At 41.0% G+C, this 16,021-nt stretch overlaps 1 pseudogene; it reads left to right on the top strand.

Annotated features, from left to right (window-relative positions):
• Nucleotides 1–2,878: 2,878 nt before the first annotated feature.
• On the top strand, nucleotides 2,879–7,821 carry LOC144334698 (zinc finger protein 705B-like; annotated as a pseudogene).
• The last annotated feature ends 8,200 nt before the right edge of the window (nucleotides 7,822–16,021 follow it).

Genomic DNA, 16,021 nt, shown 5'->3' with positions numbered 1-16,021 from the left:
GTTGTTATGAGTGTCCTTAAAATATTAAGGGAATATTGAGGATGCAGAATGGCTCCTTCCTCATGACTTTTTAAGAGATCTGGGCTGGGCGCTGTGGCTCACTCCTGTAATCCCAGCACTTTGAGAGGCTGAGGCGGGTGGATTACCTGAGGTCAGGAATTCCAGACCAGCCTGACCAAAATGGAGAAACCCCGTCTCGACAGAAAATACAAAATTATCCAAGCGAGGTGGCGCATGTCTGTCATCCCAGCTACTTGGAAGGCTGAGGCAGGAAAATAGCTTGAACCTGGGAGGTGGAGGTTGCAGTGAGCTGAGATTTCACCATTGCACTCCAGCCTGGGCAACAAAAGTGAAACTCTGTCAAAAAACAAAAAAGGAGAGAGAGAGAGAGAGAGAGAGAGAGAGAGAGAGAGAGAGATCTGGAGGGAGATACTAAGCTGTGCAGGCTCTTATCTTGAAGTCACCAAATACGTAAGTTGTTATTCCTGCTCTGGTGAGAAGTTTGTCAATACATTTTTTCCATGAATTAATGAAAATTTTAGACTCATAACATAAGTTTTAAAAAATTTCTCCTAAAGATTGCTTGTGTATGTATGTGTTTTGAAATATATTTAATCTCTATATCTTGAAATAGTTTTTATAGATTCCACACAAGAGTCCTTTAGGAAATAAGTATGCTTTAATTTTCTTATAATATTTGTCCTTTTTTGTCCCTGGCACAGTCTGTATATGACCATTGAAATTACTTTTAGTTCATGTTTGGGTTATAATCACACACAGATATTCTCTAAAGTCCAAATCTTATTTTGATATTCGAGGAAGAGTTTACATGGTAATAGTATTAAGGGTTACAGCTGGTTTCACTGAAGCTTTGTAGGCATTCTCTAATACCTTACTGTTTTGAAGGAATATCTGTTCTGCTTGAATTATAGACTACATAATACATGTACTGTCAGGTACATTCATGGAAGGGACAGGCAGATGGAGTCATATGTTACTGGAGTCTTGATGAACAGATGTAGGAAATAGTCCAAGGAATAAGAAAAAAGTTGATATTGAAAAGTGCTTGTTGAAGTCTGTAAATGTGCATTAAAATGTGGCAGTAAAAATAAACACAGTGAAGTTTGGGAACTGGGGTCTAAATCCTGGAGTCCCCAGAATCATAGAGAACCTTGGTTAGGGGAGTAATTTTGTAAAAAAGCAAGAAGAGGCAGTGACAAGGCAGACTATAATTAAAAGTATTGCTGTGTCATTTTCCAGTTTTGTAATTTTGTCATATTTGTCAAACTCTGTTGATCATTTATTAAACTGGTAAATAAACTATAATCAGCAGGGTTATTATAAGGGTTAAATAAGGAAATTTGTGTATATCTGTAAGCACAATGTCACAATTAATACAAAGCTACCCTTTTTATTTTTCCTGGATTTCACGTACAAATAGGTCAGTTAATTTTTTGTTTATGACACATAATTATCATTTGTACATAAAATATATTTAATTATTTTTATATTTTTAGCAGGGAAATAATATATGCATGTTTTCCCCCATCTCAAACACATGCGTTCATATAAACATATCCATCTATATACCTACATATCTATGTATGAATATACACATGAACATCAGTATTTCTCAGCAAATATGTATCATGATAATCAGAGATATTGCAACTAACAAAGACTAATATAAACCATGATTGCAAGAATTTTAGATACCACCTTAGTAAAATATCAGATTGAGCTGCTAAATTTCTCTCAGCCCTAAGGCATTTTGTATTTTCTGAGCATCCTAGAGGATTGTGACTGTATACACAGGACAAAAACACCATGACGCAGGGTACTGCTGCGAATTTCTGATGCGGGGGATTTTAAGGGCTAGATCAGCAGGATGGGAGTGTTGACCCTCCAAGTGAAATAAATTCCTGAGTTGATTATCCCCATCCTAAAACAGATTTTGTGTGTGTGTATGTGTGTGTGTGTGTGTGTGTGTGTGTGTGTGTGTGTGATATAGAGTCTTGCTCTGTTGCCCTGGCTGGAGTGCAGTGTTAGGATCTCGGCTCACTGTAATTGCCTCCTGGGTTCAAGCAATTCTCCTGCTTCAGCCTCCTGAGTAGCTGGGATTACAGGCAAACACCACCATGCCCAGCTAATTTGTGTATTTTTAGTAGAAATGGAGTTTCACCATTTTGGCCAGGCTGGTCTCGAACTCCTGACCTCAGGTGATCCACCTGCCTTGGCCTCCCAAAGTGCTGGGATTACAGGCGAGAGCAACCGCGCTTGTCCCTAAAACAGATTCTTACTTGATTGATTTCTGAGTTCCAAAGGGAAATACAAAAGTCAAAATTGAGAGAAAGTAAAAGTGGAGTAAGGTTTCAGAAGGCTGTGATTGGTGTTGGAGAAACATTGCTAGGGCATAAAGCTGGGATAATAAAATCTGAGAAATCCCACAGTGTTTATCTACAGGTGGAAATCATATTCCACATGTCGGCGGAGTCAGGGATCCCTGTGTTTTAAAATCAGTGAGGGAATTGAATATCTGGACTTGTGTCAATTCACATACAAAACCCAGTGCTTTTGATGCTCTCATTCATAAGATATCTGTGTTCCTTCTTTGTCAGAAACCACAGTCATAGGCTTCCTAATTTTGACCATGGGAAAAGAGGAGAGGCCTCTGTGTGTTTGTGACTGTTGGTCAGGCTGTGGTGCAGGTGGTGTCACCCTTCAGTGAAGGTCTGGCTTTTCATCACAGGTTGGTCTGAAAATTATGTACAAGGCTGGTGTCTCACGTGTTCTTTCTCCAACCTCAGCTTTTCTTAGTGCCTGAAGCGTCTGCAAGTGGAAATCCAGAAGAAGACAGAGAGAAACTGAGTTCTTGACAATGCATTCACTAGTGAGTGGGGGATGGCTCTTTCTACTGAAATTATACCCATATTGCTGGCAAATGGGCAGTTTTCTCCAGTTTGCATGGGTGTTTCATTTTTATTCTTTTTTTGTTTGTTTTTATGATGCAAAATCCACCCACCCTGGGTGTTCCAAATGCAATCAGGAGACTTTCAGGTATCTGGCCTCCAATTAAGTTTTCTCAGGACTCTAGGTTGGGTATCATGTGTCAATGATTCCTAAATTATCAATATAATTTCTAATATTACACTACTTTATTCCAGCCCCTATGCAGGCTATTTACAAGAAATGACATGGAGGTCTCATTTATGTATTTCTTTTTCTTCTATCCATCCTATAACCTCATAGGGAAATAATTGACCCATTAACTGTCCCGTTGGCTGACGTAGACTTAGGATTGTGATGAATGCAGGCAATAGAGATGCGTGAAGAGCAGAAGATCACAGCCCAATAATGAGGCTGATGTTCTAGCAGCTGAGTTCAATAAATCCCGTGTGATAGGCCTTGGGCAAGAGCTGCACAGTGTTGAGGAAAAAGGAGAGTTTGATAAAATATATTTATGCTTTTAAAAACTTTGCAAAAGGACAACTAAAGAAGTCATTATTATTCTTATCCCCATTCGTTTTGCCTTTTGATAATTAACATTTTTGCCTTCTGGTAACTGAAAGTAACATATAAGAAATACAATTACTTAATTATGGTTGCACACTCAGGAGAAGGAATATAGTAGATATAGTACAATTTAGGGTTCTGTGGAAATGCTCTATAAGGGCTGGTTAGAAAAAAACAAAACAGTAAAGAGGCCTTTTTATCCTTGAACGAGCCAAGTGACAAGGTAAAGTTAAAAGAGAGGCAGTGATAACTGATGTTTGGGTTGATCAGAGAAAGTTGAGAACAGGAGGCTTCATATCACAGGAATCATCAGACTAAGACTTCCTCAGTATAGCAGCCTCAGCGGTCTTGTCTTGTGCGGCTGGACTGTCTTTAAGCCTTGTCATGAACACCTGAATTGCATAACATTAGAGTGACTATATGTATGAATTGAATCCTATATTCTGTGTAAAACTTGTTCAGTTCTGAAGAATGCTGGAGTCTGGTTCATCACTTTCTAACTTTTTAATGAATAAGGGACCAATGACCTGTATTTAATAAATATTTGCTAGATAGGAAACATGTTTTCTATTACTTCTTTAGATTATTCAAAACACACAATAGGTCTTTTAACCATTTGATTGGTGAGAAACCTGTGTTTTATCTAGCGAAATAATTCATTTAATCACGGTCGTGTTTAAAAAGTAGTAAATCATGGTTATTTGCCTTGTGACAAATCTGTAATTTACTTGAAATTCGTGGTAAATTTGTTTTATTTATGAAGGTTCAAGTGAAAATTTTATAATCAGTTATGTACAGGTGATTAACACATTACTAAAAAATATCTGGGCTATATTATGCCACATCTCATGCTATATTTCTTCATAGGAAAGTTTAATGGAGTAAGAGTGGGTATGTCTCTGTGAGTGAATTTGAAAGGCAGATACCAGCTTAGTATTGAGAATGAACTGGCTGGAACCTAAAACACGGAGTGTTCTGCATACCCAGCTCCTACCTATGTCATTTCAGCCTTCCTCCTCTGGACATTAAAAGGGATTCTCTGTCTAAACTAAAATGTCTGTGATGTTTTAGAACAAAGTGACTTTTGAAGATGTAGCTATTGACTTCACCCAGGAAGAGTGGGCCATGATGGACACATCCAAGAGAAAGCTGTACAGAGATGTAATGCTGGAAAACGTGTGTCACCTGGTGTCCCTCGGTGAGTCCCTCAACATTCACATACGTATGTAGACACACATTGACTCATTCATTCGATAAGTGTTGGAACAGCTTCCCCATATCTCACTCTAATCTCTTCTCTGATTCTCTCACAGATCTTATCTGAAAAAAGTTTGAGCTCTCTAAATCTGTCTAAAGAAATATCTTTATTTTATTTTGTTTTATTTAGTGTGTCACGCAATTAGAATGTAATCTTGACAGGGATTTCATGGTTTCCTTGGTACTCAGTCTCTAATACTCAGAACAGACCTAGGAACTTAATGAATATTTTCAATGTATTAAATTAAATATTTTCTAAATAACTCTTCTGCTTCAGTCGCTATGCTTAGGCTGAGACCAATTAGTGAAAACAATAGCAATATCTTTTCTGTATAGAACACCAATTATTTTTGTAAATCGAATGTTTTTTTTGTTCTGCATGAGAATAATAATAAACATACTGTGCAGAGGTTTAATTAATCTCTTTCTGAAAAGACTGTGTATTATGCATTGTGTCTTGGAACTTAGGCATGGACTCAGCATTCATAGGTCCTGACTGTTTTGAATTTCCTTTTCCTGATGGACCTTTTGTTTGGATTTATTTTCTAGTCTCACGTTGGGTCAGAAAAATCCTGGGGAGTTTTCTGTGTTCTAGGTCTTGTGGCCTGAGCTGACCTTCACTGTTTTTATTCTTCCTCAGTAGCCTGCCTTACAGTTGGTGATAATGCACATTTATTGACAGTGAACTCAAAACACATGTACTGTTTCCACTAACAGGGTACAGATAAGCAAATCCTATATAACTTTGCAGCTGGAGCAAGGAAAAGAGCTCTGGTGGGAAGGAAGAGAATTTCTCCAAGGCCAGAATCTGGGTAAGGAACAAGGTCCTGTGCTCTAACAGGAGAAAGTGCTTTTTCAATGAATAATATCAGTCAAATATTAATTAGCAGTTTTATTAAATGAGTGGTAATTTCTAAAATGTAGGTTAAGCTACTGGAGCAGAATTCCTTAGATGTTATTATCATTTTGTTCATATGTCAGATGCTACTCTTGTGTCCTCTTGCCTTTTCTTTTACTTTCGGGAAAAGGATAATTCATGTACCTGTTGGGGTTAAACTGTCACATGCTGACTCTTTTCCCGATACCCCTGTGAAGACTATCCCTCTATTTACCTGCCTGATATCTCATCTCCATTTTATCTCTTTTAACATTTTAATTTTAAAGCACTTTTCTAATTGCTGACGCTGTACAATCTGTTTCTTCTATTGAAGTATTTTCTTCATTTGACACATTTGCCACTTCTAAGTGTCAATTTTCGAAAAAAAGTAAAAGGGCCTTGGGGTTTTTCAAAGAATTTTATTACCATAATACCAAGGTAACAATTTATTTTTCAATTATTTCAGACAAGGAAAGTGCCCTTAAGAAAAAACACACGATATTCATGCATCCTATCAGAAAAGACGCATCCACCGGTATGACAATGGTGAGTTTTATAGCTGTGTACACCAGTCATCTAAGTTAAAGACCTGGTAATGGGTTAAGTTAGTAATGACGCACAGTCACCTGAGCGTAATTAGGCTGGCATTAAGTGCTTTCTAAGCAAAAAAATATTTGATAGTTTGAATTCAGTGAATAAAGTGACCTGTGTTCTAAACCATAACATGAGATCTTTAAAATAGAACAAGTGCATATACATTGCTCATGTTCAGACTTTGAAAGATATTGATATCATCACAATCAATGGAATAACTCTGCAGTTGGGATCTTACAAAAGAGAAAATATCTGTGTCTGCAGGAGACAATGTGTACGCAAGTGTCAATCGAGAAAAGTGACGAGACAAGTCCCAATCATTTTAGGAGATTTATTTGCCAGAGTTAAGGACATGTACCTGGGGGACAGGTGTATACCTTTCTCCAAAGATGATTTTCTCTAAATTTAAAGGGGGAAAGGGTGGGATATTGAGAAGTACACAATTTTCATGTAAAAGGTGCGTAGAAAAAAATATTCATGCATTTTTCTGGCTCAGTGAATCTGGATTTTTTTTTTACATAAGATGACATAAACAAATGAGGCAGAGGAATAATGCAGGAGAGCTGCATTTTATATAAGACAACATAGGCAAAATGGGGCAGGGAAACAATCGGATATGCATTTGTGTCTGGTGAACTGGGGATGACTGCGCCTATAAAGACAAGCTGTCAGTTTGCATTGCCATGGTGTAACTTTAACAGCTCATGAGGAATTTCCTTGTGGGCAAAATATGGGGGAGGCATGTAGCTTTTCATCTTGTAGCCATACTATTTAGGAACCAGAAGGAGGAGGCAGGTTTGTGTGACCCTGTTCCCAGCTCGATTTTTCCCTTTGGTTCAATGAGTTTGGGGTGCCAAAATTTAATTTCCTTTCACACAAGTGACATTGGAAAGATTTCAACTGGGCTCTACCACTGAATAGTTGGTCTAGAATTCAAAGGTGGTGAAATGAATGTATGTTGGTAAATCATTAAGAGCTTTTAATCTTTGTCCCTAAAGGAGAACTCTCTCATTCTGGAGGATCCCTTTGAATGTAATGATTTGGAAGAAGATTGCACTCACAGTTCCACAATGACTCAGCGTTTGTTAACTCAGAGTGGAAAGAAACCCTACATCAGCAAACAGTGTGGAAAATCCCTTAGTAATCAGTTGTTCCTTAAACCACATAAACAAATTCATACTAAAGGTAAATCATATCAATGTAATATATGTGAAAAGGCCTATACTAATTACTTTCACCTTAGATGGCACATGACTCTCACTGGAGAGAGGCCATATGCATGTCATCTATGTGGAAAATCCTTCACTCAGTGTTCTCACCTTAGAAGACATGAGAAAACTCACAGGGGAGAGAGACCGTATAAGTGTCATCAGTGTGGGAAAGGCTTTATTCAAACCTTTAATCTTCGAAGACATGAGAGAACTCACCTTGGATAAAAGCGTTATGAATGTGATAAAAGTGGGAAGGTCTTTAGTCAAACCTCTGGCTTTAGAGGACACACAAGAATTCACACTGAAGAGAAACCACATGCTTGTCTTCTATGTGGGAAAGCCTTCAGTCTATCTTCTGACCTTAGATGATATGAGAGAACACGCACTGGAGAAAAGCCATATGAATGCCATTTATGTGGGAAAGCCTTCAGTCAGTGTACTAATCTTAAATAACATCAGAACATTCACCCTGGAGAGAAAATGATAAATGTCTTCAGAACATATTCTGACTTTAGATGACATGGTGTTAGGAATGACGAATGTAAGGAATATGGAAGAGACTTCAGCTGCAGTTGTAACATCTAAACATGCCAAAGGACTCACATTTTGAAGAATTACTATAATCAACATGGACGTTACTTCAGTTACCTTTATTCTTCAGTCCACATCAATAAATTCATATGGAAGAGAAATTGTATGACATATATGTACCAAAGGCTTGTTAGTGATCTGATCATAAATGACACGAGAGAGCTGAAACTGTCAACATAATAAACGAAAAGTCTTCAGCAACAGTTTTAATAACTTAAAACGTGTGGGACTTCCAGGTAGAGAATCTCTAGCTCTGCGTTCAGTGTGAAAATGTTTTTATGTGCAATTTGTTGCCAAATAATGTAAGAAAACTTTGCTTGGATGAAGCCTTTATTTGTATTTTCTGTGAATAAACATTCAGCCAAGCACTAGGCTTGATGTTCACAAGAAAACACAGTGATAAAATGCTGCTAAAATGGACAATAAGAGAGGAAATCCTTTATAAGCTAAATAAGAAGGGAAAGTCTTTCCAAGGGCAATGAATTCTCTTGGAATACCAAACACTTCTTACTGGAGAAGTTATGCCTTGAAAAATCAAGAGAAATCCTTTCTTCACAGAGTAACGCTTGTGGCACATGTGAGATTTCACACTGGACAAAACACGGTTAGCATCTTGAAAGGAGAAGATTCTTTAGGGGTAATTCATTTCTTAGTTAACATTAAGTTTCTCACATTGAGGAGCTATTAAAATTGAAAATCACCATGGAGAAACCTGATAGGTTTCTCATCAGAAAAGTGAGTCAAGAAGGTGGACCTCTAGAAAAAACTCTTAACACATAGTTTGGCAAAATAATTCAGAAATTTGAGAAAATGTCTATTCATAAAAATGCAGCACATAAACATATAATAGCAAAGTGACCTGGGCATAAATTGAATGCATAATTATATATGAAATCTCATTAAACATTTCCAAAATATCAATACTTACAAATATTCAAAGAATACAATCGGTTGTTGGAAAAACTTAGTGTGTTGGTAAAGTCCTTCTTTCATTTATGCAGCCCTAACAAATTGATTTGCATCTGCACTCCTCGGATTATGGGTCGAGATTCTACCCCAACTTCTGAGTCTCCCCAGACTTCAACGGCTCTTTCCTCACAGCTCACCTCCCTTTACTTCCATGTCCAATAAAACCACTTGTTTCCATCCAACCCTGGAACTGACACATCAGGGATCTTCAGCCCCACTTGCCAGATTTCTCAGTGTGTCATTGCATAGATTTAGCAAGGAAACGGAGGCTGGATCAAAGACACCTAGTATATGCATTTGGGTGTCCCCAGCCTTTGCCTCTGTCTCTGAGTAGTTACCTGGGATCAGAGAATAAGGCAGCCCTGCTCTTCTATCCCTCAGAAATCTCTTGAAATTTTGTCCCTGAAGCCTCTCTAAGTGGAGGTAGCAGTTCATCTCATGACACCCCAGAGTTTACTCAGGTAAGTCCTGAGTTATTACACAGAGACAGACACAGCTGTGTTCCTTTTACTTCTGTCCAGAAGGTAAAACACCAGCATGCTAAAACAGCCGAACCTGTCAGCCACCATGCAAGCCTTTCCTATATTTGATTCAATGTACTTTTCCAGAAGCAAAATGAAAGTTCTCACAGACGGGGCCTCCTCTGCCTTGTCCTCAGAATTGGAAAATGTATTGTCCATCAAGGAGCCTCAGTACTGAACCTAAAACTCAAGAGAAAACGTTTCCTGAATAATAAGTGGGATGATGACTTGAAATCTTGCAAAACTGGCACAATCTTAATACGATAGGCCTTACTAAGGCTAAATGGCCTTATCCATGGTTGAAATTGACACATCATTATATTTAAAAATCTCCACAAGTGATTGATTTTACTCAGCAGCCAGGGTTTATGTCAAGTGTGAGGATAACGAGCAAGAAATTCGAGCCCTTGGCAAACTGGTTGGAGAGGCAAGGATTGTGTCCAGGTAGAGCTCATAACATTATTTATTGTTTAATCTATTTAATTAAATATGTAATTTACCCTCAAACTGTGGCTGACATTCTATGTAGTCCTGAGCCACATTAAGATGTACTATTTGTGCTGTGAAATTCTACGGGATTTGACAAATGCATGGTGGCAATTCTCCAGCATTAAAGCATAACACAGAATGCTTCTCTTATTCAAGCTCTTCTTCCCTTCACATAGAGGGAATCAATCGACTTTTGTATACTAACTTTCGAATTTGTTTCTTTATTCCCATCTTCTTTAATTAAAGCACAAGATATCGTACTCAATTTCCATTTGATCTTCCAAAAGAAAGGTACTGAATAATCCATACCTGAATTTCATTGATTCAGACTCAGGTCCACCGCTAAGCAGTAAAGGCCAAACGTCCTGTGCTGCCACCTCATGGCCGGCAAAGGGCAATGAAACCCATCGGTCCGGCCATGCAGGGCGCATGCGCGGTCTGCTTGCCGCGGCGAGCCGGGTCTCCAGGGAGGACCTGAGTTTTCTTTACCCAGGGTGAGGAAGGCGCCGCCGCCCTGGCTTTGGGGCTGGGGCCTCTGGGGAGGTTCCGGGTGGGGGCGTTGAAGAGGCAGCTCTTTTTGCAAGGCCCAAGATGGCGGGCCCTGCACAGGCCGCGCTGTTCCGCGCCCTCAGGGCGTCAGTATCCCGTTGGGGCAGGATGCCCCCGCTGGGCCCGGAGCATCCTTGGCGCTGCCCTCGCAGAGCCGCGCTGAGGTTGAGGTGGCGCGGGGGGCCCGGGCTCCGCGAGGAGCGGCGGCAGCGAGGGCTGGAGGACCCGGGCTCCGGGGCTCCGGGGCGTCTGGCCTGGGTGGGACTGAGCCCATCCAGGGACTGGGACTCCCGAGTTCTGGTGCGGGTGGATCCTGGGCAGGCTCAGGACCAAGTCCCTCTCCTTCCACCAAGGAGCGCCCAGAGGCCGGCGGGAGCTCCAGGTTCACCTCCTCCTCCTTCAGGTGTTTACTTTTCCTTTATTTCTGGAGGGCCAGAAATTGGCACCATCCTTCACATCAGTGAATCGGGACCCTAACACCCATTACCTCAGGTTTATTGTTATTGCCATTAACAGTGTTGGTGGCATTATCACTAAGATCATCATTGTTGTTATTGTCATTCATGATTATTAGCAGGTGTGTTCATCATTTTGTCTCACTATGCTTTTTTTTGTTTTTTGTGATTGGTTTTGTATGACGTTGAATTGAACTTCTCTAATCTTGACTAGTGTTGTCAGATTCCTGAAGAGCATTCCGGAGGACAACCCCTGCCTTTAGTGCAGCCACAGAATTTCGTGGGCACAGGAGAGCACCTAGAATATTCTCCTTTCATTGCACAGCAGCTTTGGGAAATGGTGGCTGCCTGGCTCTGAGATGAGGTGGAAAAGACCGGATACTGGGGCAAGCGATATCACCTCCACTGGTGCTTTTATGAAGCCAAGTGCACTGTCTCCCACGTAGACTTAGAATAAAATCTGATGGCTCTAAAAGGCCATGTTTGCCCTTCCTGGACTTCCTGGGAGCCTTTAAATCTTGTGTGGTTCCTAGAGTGGCTAGGTTGTCATATCTGTGCCTCGTATGGCAGCACCAGTCTTTTCTGGGCCAACAAGGGCACTTAGAATGTTTCCAGAGGCTCAGGCATGCTGTCTCTGTTCCTCCCTTCTGTTCAATGGCAATTCACTGGGTCCCTGGCTGACATAGAACATCCTGCAGAGGGATGGGCTTGGGTGACTTCCTGGCCAGCCTTTCCAGGCAGTTATCTTTGAAAAACTTGAAGAGAGTCACAGAAGCCATTCACTGGTATTTCATGACTGCAAGTGGGGTTTCTGGTTCCTTGAGTTTACTTAGAATATTTGAATGGCTCTGAATGGCCAAGAAACCCTCTCTGGTCTTGGAAGCTGCCAAAAGCTATTACTGGGCCTTGGAAGAGTCTTTAAAATTTTTCCAGGTACAGCTGAGAATAGGAAACTTTTCCAGGTCTAGCCCAACCAGCTCAGGTCGAGTCCTGAAAAACTGGTGGGTATTGGGGGAGCTCATCTTATAAAAGAGCAATTGTGGCAAAGCTGGGTCTCCAGGACAGCTGTGTGTGTATATGTCTGCAGAGCATGCCTTGTGGTCATCTTTAGTAACTGAACACCATTTGTGAATGGATAAACTATATTTCTTGCTGTACAATAATGAAAAATCCATACTAACAATGGTACTAATAAAAATATTGATGAATATTAACAGGAATGATGATCATCATGATACTAGTACTAGTGGTTATAATACTGATAATAATACTAACCCTATGGACTTGGGACATACAAGTTTTCCCTAAGTGGATAATAGGCATAAATATTTGGTGGTGTAGGGTTATTTCAAGTCCCAGAAAGCAAGGATGAACATCTAGAACGAGAAGAAAAACAATCTGGAGGTTGGCATGTGCATACCTGGGGACTCCTGTGTTAACTTCTGCTGTTTCAGCCTAAGAGGGAATGTTAATATAACCCTGGTCCTGCAACACCATGCTGACCAACACCTACCAGCTTTCAGGAGATAAGATAGCTGGCTGATGGGGCAGGGATCCAGAGAAGATACGTGTCCAGACCCGTACATTTGCCCAGCGGCCGAGTTCATGACAAGCAAAAAACCCCAGGACAATGTCATTCCCAGCCACCTGACTGTCATCTGCTCTTTCATGGTCCCTCTCTACTGGTACCTCTAGGCACTGGCATGTCCTCCAGAGGCTGTAGGAGGGCATCATACTCAGTACTCTCCCACCTGCAGGAGGCAAGAAAGATGGAAAGAGCTAAATACCATGGCTTCTGGGTTCTTTTTGGTGGGCATGGCATATTTTGCATTTGCTTTACTAATGGTGGAACCCAGTCTGGTTTGCAATACAGCTCTGAATGACTCTGGACACCTGTAGAGATTTTGACAATTTCCAGAAGGTCACAAGTTCTTGGAGGACTTTTTCACAAGTTCTTTGACTGAAAAAGTGGCTCAAAGAACTACTGTACTGACTTAGAAAATGTTGCAGAGGCTGGGCGCGGTGGCTCATGCCTGTAATACCAGCACTTTGGCAGGCCGAGGCGGGCAGATTTCGAGGTCAGGAGTTTGAGACCAGCCTGAAACCCTGTCTCTACTAAAAATTCAAAAATTAGGCAGGCGTGGTGGCATGCACCTGTAACCCAGCTACTCAGGAGGCTGAGGTGGGAGAATCGCTTGAACCTGGGAGTCGGAGGTTGCAGTGAGCCAAGATTGTGCCACTGGACTCCAGCTTGGGCAACTGTGTGAGACTCTATCGCAAAAAAAAAAAAAAAAGAAGAAGAAGAAAAAGAAAATGTTGCAGAGACTCTGGTGAACAGGTAGTCCCTCTCCTGCCACTCCAGGTAAAAGTTTCTTGGCCACAAACCTGATTTAGCGGTATCCCTTCATCTTAGGTGAGTAACAGAAAGCCATTCATGACCTATCCAAGCACGGAGGGGGAATTTGACTTAGAAAACTTTTAGGTGGACTAGTTGGTGAAAGAAAGTGCATTCTAGGGCTCACAGGCCTACACATAGAGTTCCTAGCACATAAAGCCTATGTATGAATTCTTTCTGAGCCCATGGCAAGACCAGGGTGCACTTCATCCATCTCCTATGCTGGTATGAATAGGTACTTGCCCGAAAAAGAAAAGAATAAGTCAGGAAGCCCATTCTTCTACAGGACACCAGCTGGTACAGTAGGAGTCTTGGGGTTGCTGTGGTATGTATGTTTTCAGGTTGTCTTTTAATCATCTTCAGCAAATTCAACAGTCTTCAGAACATAAACAAAATTATTCAACATTGCCTAATAACTACCACAAATCTATCCATGATAAAGAACTGTACCCACATAATAATATTAATAGCAATCACAATGGTGTGATATAAATGTCATTTTAATGAAGAGAATAATAAAAAAGCAGATATTTAAGAGCATATTCCTGTAAGCCTGTGGCATTGTTCCCATATGAGCCCTCATGTTATTGATTACAGGGAGAGGCTTGGGGCTGCATCTTGAAATATCTTCTGTGATGGCAAAGAAGAGTGGCAGTAGGGAGAATAATTCTGAGCCACACGAGGGCTTGGGCAAAAGTGGAGATGCCTGTGCCACGTGGAAATACATTACAAATGGACTATGGAAAAGGGTCTGGCCAGAGTCCTGCCTGACACAGGTCATACAAAAACTTTCAGTAGTTCGCCCCAAGAAATGGCTGGTCCAGGCTGTAGATGAGAAGCACTGGGCAGACAGATCCACACCCGCTTCCTGAGTCTCAGAAGTCTGGTGTGCATCGAACATTAAGCCCCCAAGCCTACTGAGACTTCACCTCCTGGCTGGTCTTCTACCATCTGATTCTTGAGCCCCATCACGTAAGTGCCATCTCCATACTGGAATTACTGACAATGTCTGATGGAGGGTTTCACCCTGGGTACTCAGTACCAGCAATGGATGAAATACCAGAAGGGAGGCTCCAGGGCTTCCATAGAAGACACATTCTAAAGTTGCTCGGGTGATCAAATGATCATCTCATAGATTTTCAGCAGAACTGCAGCATTTTGTGAATACCTGAGTGAATGCAGAAAGTATCCAGACGCATGGGCATTCTAGGAAGCTCCCTGTGTAAATCAAATACAACGAATATCTACTTCTGGGTTCAAAAGCTAACTTAGATAATAAAAAAAGTGAGATGCTGGCAGAAGGCAAATAACTCCACTTCAGTTCCTGAGAGAAAAATGGTTCTGTAACCTCTGAGTTTATTTAGAAAAAGTTTGGAGCCTCAGGAAGACCAAGTATATCATTCCTGATGTTTCCAGGGCAGATTGGACTGCTTAGGCCTCTGGGACTATTCTAAGTCCTCTCAGGTTTCCATGGGAAACCGTAACTCTACTCCTAGAGCTCACACCACCCCCGAGCAAGCTCATTGTTTTCTAAATATTCCAAGGAAGTGCATCCAGGGTATGCCTGTATTGGTGAGTTTCAAATTGGACTGGCAGGAGAACTCTGAGAATGATACATCCTGACTTCACTTGATAAAGGTAGGGGAGCCACGAAGTCCAGATCTGGAGAGCACCTGAAACACCAGATGGCAGAAGGACAGTAAGGAGGTGAAGTCAGCTATGGAGTTGGAGCTTCATGTTTAATGCATGTAGGATTCTGAGTTCCAGGACTGATGGGCTGGTGGGGATGAGATACATGTCTTCTTTGCAGGGAGCCAGGCCAAACCAGCCATCTGGTTGCACTACTGAAAGCTTTTGTGTGCCCAGTGGTAGGCAAGACACAAGCCAAACTCTCTTCACCTCTGGCTGGTAGTCCTTGACTAGAGAGGTTTGCACACAAGTGGTCCTATTAGCCCATGCTCTCCTGTGGCTTGCTTTCCTTTCACCTGTTTCTCATGTTTGCCGTCATGGAACACATTTCATAGTGAAATTCTTTGACCCTGACTCCGAATTACACAAGGAGGACCCAATTTGTGAACTTTTCATATATTTAGGAGAATCTCCACATTGATTTTTGTATCCTTATGTTCATATTGTCACCAGTATTAAAATTCTTACTATTTAGGTCATTGCGTTCACTATCATAATTATTAAATATTTTTCATTTATCATTTATTTTTATTGGTTAATTTTTGTGGCAGCTGTTATATAACAATCACTAGAGTTTCTCTATTCATGAAAGATGTCCACGTTAATGGAGGTAACTAGGAGTGTTACTTTACAGGTATGTAAACACAGATAATCTTGGCTGAACTGTGGCTATATTGTCTGGTGTCCCTTTGAAGGTGAAGCCTCTTGTGTTATTCTAAGTGACCTCTGGAGACAGAAACTGTCTCATAATTGCAGGGACGACTTGAGAAGGCATCCTGAGCCTATGCAGAAATGCAGAAGCACTTCCATGATCTAAGCAACCTATGTGAAGGCCTGAAAGCCAAAGCAAAGCTGTCCAACAAAAAGTTTTCCTAGTAACACTGGAGGTCCATCAGTCACTCCTCCTGGTC

The sequence above is a fragment of the Macaca mulatta genome, chromosome 15 (genome assembly GCF_049350105.2).
Source record: "Macaca mulatta isolate MMU2019108-1 chromosome 15, T2T-MMU8v2.0, whole genome shotgun sequence".
NCBI lineage: Eukaryota > Metazoa > Chordata > Mammalia > Primates > Cercopithecidae > Macaca > Macaca mulatta.
Note: the sequence above shows the minus strand (reverse complement) of the source record. Positions and strands in the feature narration are given on the sequence as shown.